This window comes from Bubalus kerabau, chromosome 1 (genome assembly GCF_029407905.1).
Source record: "Bubalus kerabau isolate K-KA32 ecotype Philippines breed swamp buffalo chromosome 1, PCC_UOA_SB_1v2, whole genome shotgun sequence".
NCBI classification, from domain to species: Eukaryota; Metazoa; Chordata; class Mammalia; order Artiodactyla; family Bovidae; genus Bubalus; species Bubalus kerabau.
This window is the reverse complement of record NC_073624.1, coordinates 37361671-37371613: the sequence shown is the minus strand read 5'-3', so window position 1 is coordinate 37371613 and position 9943 is coordinate 37361671. Positions and strand designations below refer to the sequence as shown.

The following is a 9943-nucleotide window of genomic DNA, read 5'->3' as shown; positions in this document are numbered from 1 at the left end:
CCTTCCAAAGAATACCCAGGACCAATCTCCTTCAGAATGGACTGGTTGGATCTCCTTGCAGTCCAAGGGACTCTCAAGAGTCTTCTCCAACACCACAGTTCAAAAGCATCAATTCTTCAGTGCTCAGCCTTCTTCACAGTCCAACTCTCACATCCATACATGACCACTGGAAAAACCATAGCCTTGACTAGACTGACCTTTGTTGGCAAAGTAATGTCTCTGCTTTTGAATATGCTATCTAGGTTGGTCATAACTTTCCTTCCAAGGAGTAAGCATCTTTTAATTTCATAGCTGCAGTCACCATTTGCAGTGATTTTGGAGCCCCCCAAAATAAAGTCTGACACTGTTTCCCCATCTAGTTGCCATGAAGTGATGGGACCGGATGCCATGATCTTCGTTTTCTGAATGTTGAGCTTTAAGCCAACTTTTTCACTCTCCTCTTTCACTTTCATCAAGAGGCTTTTGAGTTCCTCTTCACTTTCTGCCATAAGAGTGGTGTCATCTGCATATCTGAGGTTATTGATGTTTCTCCCAGCAATCTTGATTCCAGCTTGTGCTTCTTCCAGTCCAGCGTTTCTCATGATGTACTCTGCATATAAGTTAAATAAGCAGGGTGACAATATACAGCCTTGACGAACTCCTTTTCCTATTTGGAACCAGTCTGTTGTTCCATGTCCAGTTCTAACTGTTGCTTCCTGACCTGCATACAGATTTCTCAAGAGGCAGAACAGGTGGTCTGGTATTCCCATCTCTTTCAGAATTTTCCACAGTTTATTGTGATCCACCCAGTCAAAGGCTTTTGCATAGTCTATTGAACTTAGAGAAGTACTAAACTAGAGAACTCCATACATTTCTACGATCATATAAACTTCACAAATGCTTGCTCGTTAAGCTCTGTATTCAACTAGGACTGCTGGCTCAGAGTATGAGGATGCCAAATGCCCTACATCTCCCCTCATCACCTCCCCCCGAAAAAAGCAAAAAAATTTTTAACTTTTTATTTTATTCATTTATTATTTTTGGCTGTGTTGAGTCTTCGATCTGCACATCCACTTTCTCTTGTTGAGATGAGTGGATGCTACTCTTCATTGCAGCGCTCGGGCTCCTCAATGCGGTGGCTTCTCTTGTGGTGCTCAGGCTCTGGGCGCGAGGGCTTCAGTAGCTGCAGTTTGCAGACTCAGGAATTACAGCACGCAGGTTCAGTTGCTCCCTGGCATGTGCGATGTTCCTGGATCAGGGATCAAACCCATGTCCCCTGCATTGGTAGGCGGATTTTTATCCATTGTACCACCTGAGAAGTCAAAAAAATCAAATAGTTTAATAAGGCAAGAGTAATGAGAAAGGAAAGGCTTTAGTTCCAAACTGAAGTTATTCACAAAAATTTAAAAATAATTTTCAGATTTCTAGTTCCCTTCTATAACCCCATAAAATAAGGCCTTTTTTCCCACACCTTTGTAAATGCTTCATTTTTAAATTTTGTGAATTTATCCACTCCATCTAGATAATAAATGTGTTACTTTCATTTGTTAGCAACTAAAGAACATACACTTTGTTAAGAACTGTAATTTCCATGTTTTAGAAATTATGTCCCTGAAAGAAGTATTACAGTTTAGCCTTCACTTATATTAGGAACATTTTACAAACATACATAAATGCTGTTTGAGTTTGCCAAATGGAGATTTTGCTAGTTCTTTTGCAGCTAACAAAAACCACTATAGATGTCCATCATTATCTGGTGTTTCTTTGCTAACTTTGGGTTTATTTGCTTACTTTTTGCTATCTTTTTAAGAAGGAGAGATTAGAAAAGATATGGGATTGTGTTACAGAAGAATAAATTACACATTACAGGTTTATTCAAAATCTTCAAATATTGAACAAATGGGGAGGGGTTCAGGAAGCTCAAAGGAGATACACTCAGCTGGTTTTTATTTAAACTCAAATAGTTTTTTTTAAAAAAACTAAACTTTTCAGTTTCCTTTAGATTTTATCAGCAAAGTTTTCACAGGCTCTCTTTGGTGTAAAAATAAGCCTAATATATTACTTTGAATTAAAATAATAAATGTACAGCCATATCATAAAGATTTTGAAAGCTATAGAAATAGGTACACTTGAAGTCAGTACATACAATCTTTATATCCTGTTTTTTATTTTCTTCTTTTTGTTTTTTAGTAGTATCACTGGACTTTCTTATGTAATTTTATTATAGGCATAGTACATGTTGCTTCATAGTCTTCATAAACTAGTTAAGATGATCATTGAGTCAAATCTCATGACTTATCTATTCACTTACTATTTCCAAATGCTTCCTATTATAAGCAATGCTTCCAGAAACATATTCAGGGACTTCCCTGGTGGTCCAGTGGTTAAGAATCCGCCTGCCAATGCAGGGACATGGGTTCAATTCCCGGTCTGGGGAGATGCCACATGCCACAGAGCAGCTAAGCTTATGTGCCACAACTACTGAGCCTGCACTGTAGAGCCCGAGTGCTACCACTACTGAAGCCAGGGAGCCTAGAGCCTGTGCACCACAGTGAAGAGTAGCCCCTGCTCTCTGCAGCTAGAGGAAGCCTACATGTAGTGCAAAGACCTAACATAACCAAAAATAATAAATAAAATAAAGTGTTTCTTTAAAAAAAAAAAGAAAGAAAGATCATATTCATGCATATTGCTTTTCTACATATTGGGTTTTGATGGGGTATCCAAAAATGCTAAAATAAAATACAGAGAAGAGTTTAATTGAAAACTCTAATTGGATAAAACATGAATGTTTTCTAAATGACTCTCCCATTCTCAAATTCAAAAATGAAAGAAAAAAAAAATCTGGAAGAAAAAGCTCACAAGTAACTGTCCAGGTAACTTAAAAACACTTTTTTCTCAATAATTACCTGGCAAGTTTGAATTTAATCCCCTTCCTGACTGAACTTTGCTTTACATGAACAGACACCATTCTTAATGTTTGTCAGTACAATTAAAGCTCTGGGTACTCCAAGTCTTAGCGCTTCAAATTATTTATGTCAGCAAAGAAACGTTTTAACCAAGGGTGGAATGGTTAGAATTCTAATTCATATGTTTTGTGGGGTTACTACCAAGGAATATCAGCTTTATTCATTAACTGTTCATTCTTAGAGAACCATACTGATTTTTTTTTTTAAGTTTTTACTGGAGTATGGTTGTTTTAGAATGTTGTGTTAGTTTCTACTGTATGACAAAGTCAATCAGCTATGCATATAGATATATTCCCTCTTTTTTGGATTTCCTTTAGGTCGCCACAGAGCCCTGAATAGGGTTCCCTGAGCTAAACAGTTAGATTCTCATTAGTTATCTATTTTGAACACAGTATCAATAGTGTATATGTGTCAATCTCCCCAAAATAAACAAAACTGGGTCACTTGTGGAGACATGGATGGACCTAGAGACTGCCATAGGCAGTGAAGTAAGTCAGAAAGAGAAAAACAAATATATATCAACACACACATGTGAAATCTAGAAAAATGACACAGATGATCTTATTTGCAAAACAGACACAGATGCAGAGGACAAATGTATGGACACCAAGGAAGGAAGGGGAGTGAGATGAATTGAGAGACTGGGATTGACACATATATACTATTGATATTTCTTATACCCATTTATTCTCTGCTGTTGGTCTTTCATTTTCAAGTGTATGTCAAAATCCAATGGAAAAAAAATCTCAGACAAATGACGAACAAGCGTTCTAAAGTTAAGAGAAAAATATTAGTGGATTGTGTGACAATAATTTTGCGAAGATACTGTTGCTACTTTGAAAACCCTAAAGCTACCTTCCCAGACTAGATGGGTGATGTAGGCACAAGCACGTTCAGAAAAGCACGGTGGCCTGGCAGCGCTTTCTTCTGTGAGCACAGAATTTCTGAGCTCAGAACACTGTTAACAAATGATAATTAATTTAATTGTGAACAGCTGTTTCCTAAGCCTGTGCCTTTTCAAGTGAGGGGGCTGAACACAAACACAGTCACCAGCCAGGCGCTGGGAGGACAGGACTTCAGAGAACATGCTGCCCTTGCTCTGGAGACACGGAGAAGTACATCTTCTGAAAAACATGGAAATGTGTTATTTCTTCATTTTAGGAGGAGCCTCTTGTCTCCACTTCTTGAATTTCATTACTGAACCTCACTTGGGAACATTAGCAAATGACCTGTCCAAAATGTAACTGGTTTTGTCCACAGGAAAAGAGACAACCCCGGATCATTCTCAAAAAGCATAATGAGTCAATGGTTAAGTATTACAATTCCTTATTGAGGCAGTTAGATTTGTGTTAAGTCCTGGGGTGTAACTTTTTTTACCTTCATGAAGGTAGATTGTGTTAGAAATTCAAGATTAATGATCCCTAACAACTGTAATGGAGAAGGAAATGGCAACCCACTCCAGTATTCTTGCCTGGAGAATCCCAGGGACGGGGGAGCCTGGTGGGCTGCTGTCTATGGGGTCGCAGAGTCGGACACGACTGAAGTGACTTAGCAGCAGCAGCAGTGGCAACAACTGTAAAAAGTATAATTAGTGGGAAATGTACAATTAAACATGGTGGAGACTATTGAAGCTGAAATGATTCTGGGCTCAATATGCAGTGTTATTAGGTCCCAATATGCTTATCTCCTGTTGATTCTGATCAGACTTAGCCATTAATCACTTTAACTCATAATTCAAACATGTACTGCTGACAATAGCCATTTTATAGCCTGAAGTTCAGAGAATGTGGAATTCTTCTTTGCTGTTATTTGTTTTTGCCTCCATTTTGCTCTTAAACTTATTCTGAATTGCTTTTCAAATTACTTCACTTCCATCTCAGTTCAGTTCAATTCAGTTGCTCAGTCGTGTCCGACTCTTTGTGACCCCGTAAATCGCAGCACACCAGGCTTCCCTGTCCATCACCATATCCCAGAGTTCACTCAGACTCATGTCCATCGAGTCAGTGATGCCATCCAGCCATCTCATCCTCTGTCATCCTCTTCTCCTCCTGCCCCCAATCCCTCCCAGCATCAGAGTCTTTTCCAATAAGTCAACTCTTCACATGAGGTGGCTAAAGTACTGGAGTTTCAGCTTTAGTATCATTCCTTCCAAAGAAATCCCAGGGCTGATCTTCAGAATGGACTGGTTGGATGTCCTTGCAGTCCAAGGGACTCTCAAGAGTCTTCTCCAACACCACAGTTCAAAAGCATCAGTTCTTCACACTCAGCCTTCTTCACAGTCCAACTCTCACATCCATACATGACCACAGGAAAAACCATAGCTTTGACTAGATGGACCTTTGTTGGCAAAGTAATGTCTCTGCTTTTCAATATGCTATCTAGGTTGGTCATAACTTTTCTTCCAAGGAGTCACTTCCATCTAGTCATTTACAATTAGTTTTGTTCCATTACCACAAAGAAAAATACTGTAGAAGAGGGGGTTTTTTTGGTTGCACTGCACAGCTTGTAGGATCTTAGTTCCCCAAGCAGGTATTGAACCCTGATCCTTGGCAGTAAGAATACAACAGACTCCTAACCACTGGACCACCAGGAAATTCCTGCTGAAGATTTGAGTTTCAAAAAAAAGTATTGCTTGACTTGAAGCCTTCAAATGGAACCTCAGAAGAATTTATTTTCAATCATATCTATACAATAGAGCATATATATCAGAACATACATATAATAAATATATATATATATGTATATGAGAAGAAGAAATACTGTGTTCGTATATGCTGGTGACTGAAGAATGTATCCACTGACCTAACTTAATAAACTAGGTGGTTACTTAAGTTTGGGATTTAAAGAAGTCTTGGGAATCTGGCTCCTGAAGAATATCTGTACTGTCAAAACAGTTACACCAGGTACCCTTTGAGGGTTTAAAGGATTTCTACTGGAATTTAGCTATTGTCTATCCAGGCACAATTTAGCCATGATAAGTTCTAGATTTTACAGAGCCAACCTGATTTCAAATCACTATTCTATTGTCTTTGAATCATCAATGTTTCTCAAAAAAAAAAATATATATATATACCATCAGTGCCCAAACTATACATACCAGGTTGCACAAAAGTCTGGAAGTGATTCACAAATGCCAGACCAATTTTTGATTTATAATATACTTTGGTCACTGTATATATAATTTTAAAAAGTAATATATGAAACTATTTGCAAGCAATGTATTCAACACAGAATGACTCCTATTTGGACATATTTCCTATTTGGAACCAGTCTGTTGTTCCATGTCCAGTTCTAACTGTTGCTTCCTGACCTGCATATAGGTTTCTCAAGAGGCAGGTCAGGTGGTCTGGTATTCCCATCTCTTTCAGAATTTTCCACAGTTTGTTGTGATCCACACAGTCAAAGGCTTTGGCATAGTCAATAAAGCAGAAATAGATGTTTTTCTGGAACTCTCTTGCTTTTTCGATGATCCAGCAGATGTTGGCAATTTGATCTCTGGTTCCTCTGCCTTTTCTAAAACCAGCTTGAACATCTGGAATTCCATGGTTCACATATTGCTGAAGCCTGGCTTGGAGAATTTTAAGTATTACTTTACTAGCATGTGAGATGAGTGCAATTGTGCAGTAGTTTGAGCATTCTCTGGCATTGTCTTTCTTTGGGATTGCAATGAAAACTGACCTTTTCCAGTCCTATGACCACTGCTGAGGTTTCCAAATTTGCTGGCATATTGAGTGCAGCACTTTCACAGCATCATCTTTCAGGATTTGAAATAGCTCAACTGGAATTCCATCACCTCCACTAGCTTTGTTCATAGTGATGCTTTCTAAGGCCCACTTGACTTCACATTCCAGGATGTCTGGTTCTACAAACACAAATGCATCTTATAATATAGTAACACAGAAAATACAATAATAAAATATAGTTATAAAACATAGTGCCTTGTGAGTTGCAGACAAGGTGCTGAGAGACAGACTTCAGCAGAGAAGATCAGGCATTGAACACAGGAGAGGATTTCAGGAAGAAGGGAGAAGGAGACTTGTTTCCCACAATCCATATTATTTAGGAAAGAGCAGCGCAGAGTGGGACAATTCTGCATTAGCTGAAGCAGAAGAGCACAGGTCTGCTTGGCACACAGAAGTCTGACATTTTTCGACTTGCATCTTACCACCCATCATATTATTTTCCTACCCCTCTACACTCAGAGCTGCTGCAAACCAGACAGCATCTCTCTGCCCAATTTGAAAAAGGCTCCCCTGCTTCTAGACAGTTTGTTTTCATCTGCTAGAATCTTGTAGCACATTGATTTTGTGAGAACAAGATGCTTTACTGCCATCTGCCAGAATGCCAGGATAAAGCACACACACTGCATCCACAGTGGGAGCACATCTCGAGTTCTGCAGTGCATACGCTGTACAACCGTGCATGGTGGCTGTGCGGGTAGGAGTTAGTTGTGAATAAGGCAGGGCAACAACTCTTTAATCTGGTGCTGCCCAAAAGGATGGGGAAATCTCAGGATTGTATTCATTGGTTCCCAAAAAATCCTTGATTTTCCATCCTAGCTGGACCTCCATGCTGGTTGCATCCCCTGAGGCAGCTTTTCCAAACTTAATCTACTTTTCTCCCATCCCAGGTGATGCTCATGGTAAAGAACCTGTCTGCCAATGCAGGAGACATAAGAGATGCAGGTTCGATCCCTGGGTCAGGAAGATTCCCCAGAGGAGGAAATGGCAACTACCCACTCCAGTATTCTTGCCTGGAGAATCCCATGGACAGAGGAGCCTGGTGGGCTACAGTCGATGAGGCTAAAAAAGAGTCAGACATGACTTAGCAACTGAGTATGCGTTAATCTACTTTTCTCCCACCCCTAGTCTTATTCCTGACCTCTCAAATCAATAGGTAACTTACCTTTCAGTTTTCTTCCTTCCAACTCATTGTTCTCGATCTTCCCCATCTGCCCCTCTCCACTCCGGACAAAGAGCTGCCCCCGCTGCTTTCTTCCACAATCTGTAGTCACAGTTTTGTCCTCGCCCATCCCCATTAGAACAAAGCTCTATGGGTCACTCTTCTCTATGTCCTCAGTCTCTCCCCCTCTGTTGCCTCCTTTCTCTGAGATCTAACACATGCCAGGCTCCTTCACCCACTAACGTAAACTTCTGTCTCCTCTTTCCCTTCAAGATATTTTTACCATCTAGCTTTCTCTTTGATGCCAAACCTCTGGGAAAAAACCTAAGGTAGTGTTTCTCCATAGGAAAACTATGAATTTCCCCTCAGAAAATATGTTCCTATCACCTACATACAAAATTTTCACCTGATTTCAAGAGGTTAATGAATCCTCTGAAGCCCTTCCATGGATCCCAAGGGTCTGGGAATAGGGGCAGAGGGCTCATCAGTTACACTGACTCGGAAACTCACGCTGGTACAGCAGGGATGACACCAGATGAGTCTGGCTGCTGGTAGCAGCTACATCTCAGCTACCTGTTAGATCAGCCCTGAGCATCCCGGGAGAGTCCCCCAAAATATTTCTGTGACTCAGTCCTGTAAATGACACTGACAATCATATTACATTTCTCAGCCATCCAGGGGTGTGTTTCCTGCTTTCAGTCAGGAATGCTGCCCACCATGCTCACAGATGACTTTCCAATTTGGTTTTAATATTCATGTAAGTAAAATATATGGGGCTTTCACGGTGGCTCAGCAATAAAGAATCCAGCTGCCAATACAGGAGACGTGGGATCAGTCCTTGGGTTGGGAAGATCCCCTGGAGAAAGAAACAGCAGCCCACTCCAGTATTTTTGCCTGGAAAATCCCATGGATAGAGAAGCCTGGTGAGCTACAGTCCATGGAGTTGCAGAGAGTCAGAAATGACTGAGCATGCACACAAGAACAAAGTCAAGTAAAATATAGAATCCAAGAGGGTGGAAACAAGGAGAAACTCTAGAAATATCGAGTCTGGACCTCTCCGTTCTACCAGGTCAGCCCCACAGCATCCATGTGACCTTGGGCCAGTATTTAACCTCTTTATTCCTTGGCCTCCTTACCTGTAAAATGAAGGGAATAAACAGCTACCTCACAGAGCTGTCAAGCTAATGGAACAAATTACTTGAGAAAGAATGTGAAGAATTTAGCACAGCATCTGACACATGGAGATCAGTAAGGAGGTTGCTCTGCTTCTCGTATGGTTCTTACTCATCTGGTCCACCCCTGACTCGTTAGCAGCAAAGCGAGAAAACTCAGGTGCATAAGGCCTGTTCCAGCAACCTCCCCACTACACCATGCGTCTATAAGTATCACGTTTACATGTAGGAAGGATACAAAACTTTGTAATAGCGTATACAATTGATGTGTGATAGATACTTGATGAAATGAAGAGTTGGGCCACATTGGCCTTCCAAACTCCAGAGAAAGACAAGCTGATAGCATTGTCAAATGAATACAATGATTTGCCTTAGATTTCTCTTTTTAATCAACCTATTTTGGGTACAAACCTCACAAAAGGAGAGCATATGCAACTGTTTAGACATTTTCCACTGAAGTGAGTATCTTCGCTCATAACTATGCTGCATTTCATTAAAAATTCAGTGGGATATGGAATGGGATCCTGCCTAACCACAAGCTGGGTGAGTAATTATCTGTCCTGATTTTTGAGATTCTTCTTAGCCTGCATTCCCATTTTGTTTAAATGATAATATTAAACTAGCAGGGACTTATCACCACCAGGTCTTCACTGCTGTGCGCCAGCTTGCTCTAGCTGCGGAGCGTGGTGCTACTCTCTACTTGTGGTGTGTGGGCTTCTCATTGCAGTGCCTTCTCTTGTTGCAGAGCCCAGGCTCTAGGCACACAGGCTTCAGTGGTTGTGGCACATGGGCTTCCTTGTCCTACAGAATGTGGGATCTTCGTGGACCAGAGATCAAACCTGTGTCTCCTGCATTGGCAGGCAGATTCTGAACCACTGGACCACCAAAGAAGTCCCATCATTTATTACTGTTGTTGTTGCTGTT

At 40.6% G+C, this 9943-nt stretch overlaps 1 long non-coding RNA gene across 1 annotated transcript in view; it reads right to left on the bottom strand.

The window, feature by feature from the left end:
- Nucleotides 1-1053: 1053 nt before the first annotated feature.
- The window catches only part of LOC129641438 (uncharacterized), a 54833-nt gene continuing 45943 nt past the window's right edge, over nucleotides 1054-9943 (bottom strand). Inside the window, exon 3 of the long non-coding RNA XR_008709329.1 lies at nucleotides 1054-1291. This is a non-coding gene — a long non-coding RNA (uncharacterized LOC129641438). The remainder of the gene's footprint in view (nucleotides 1292-9943) is intronic.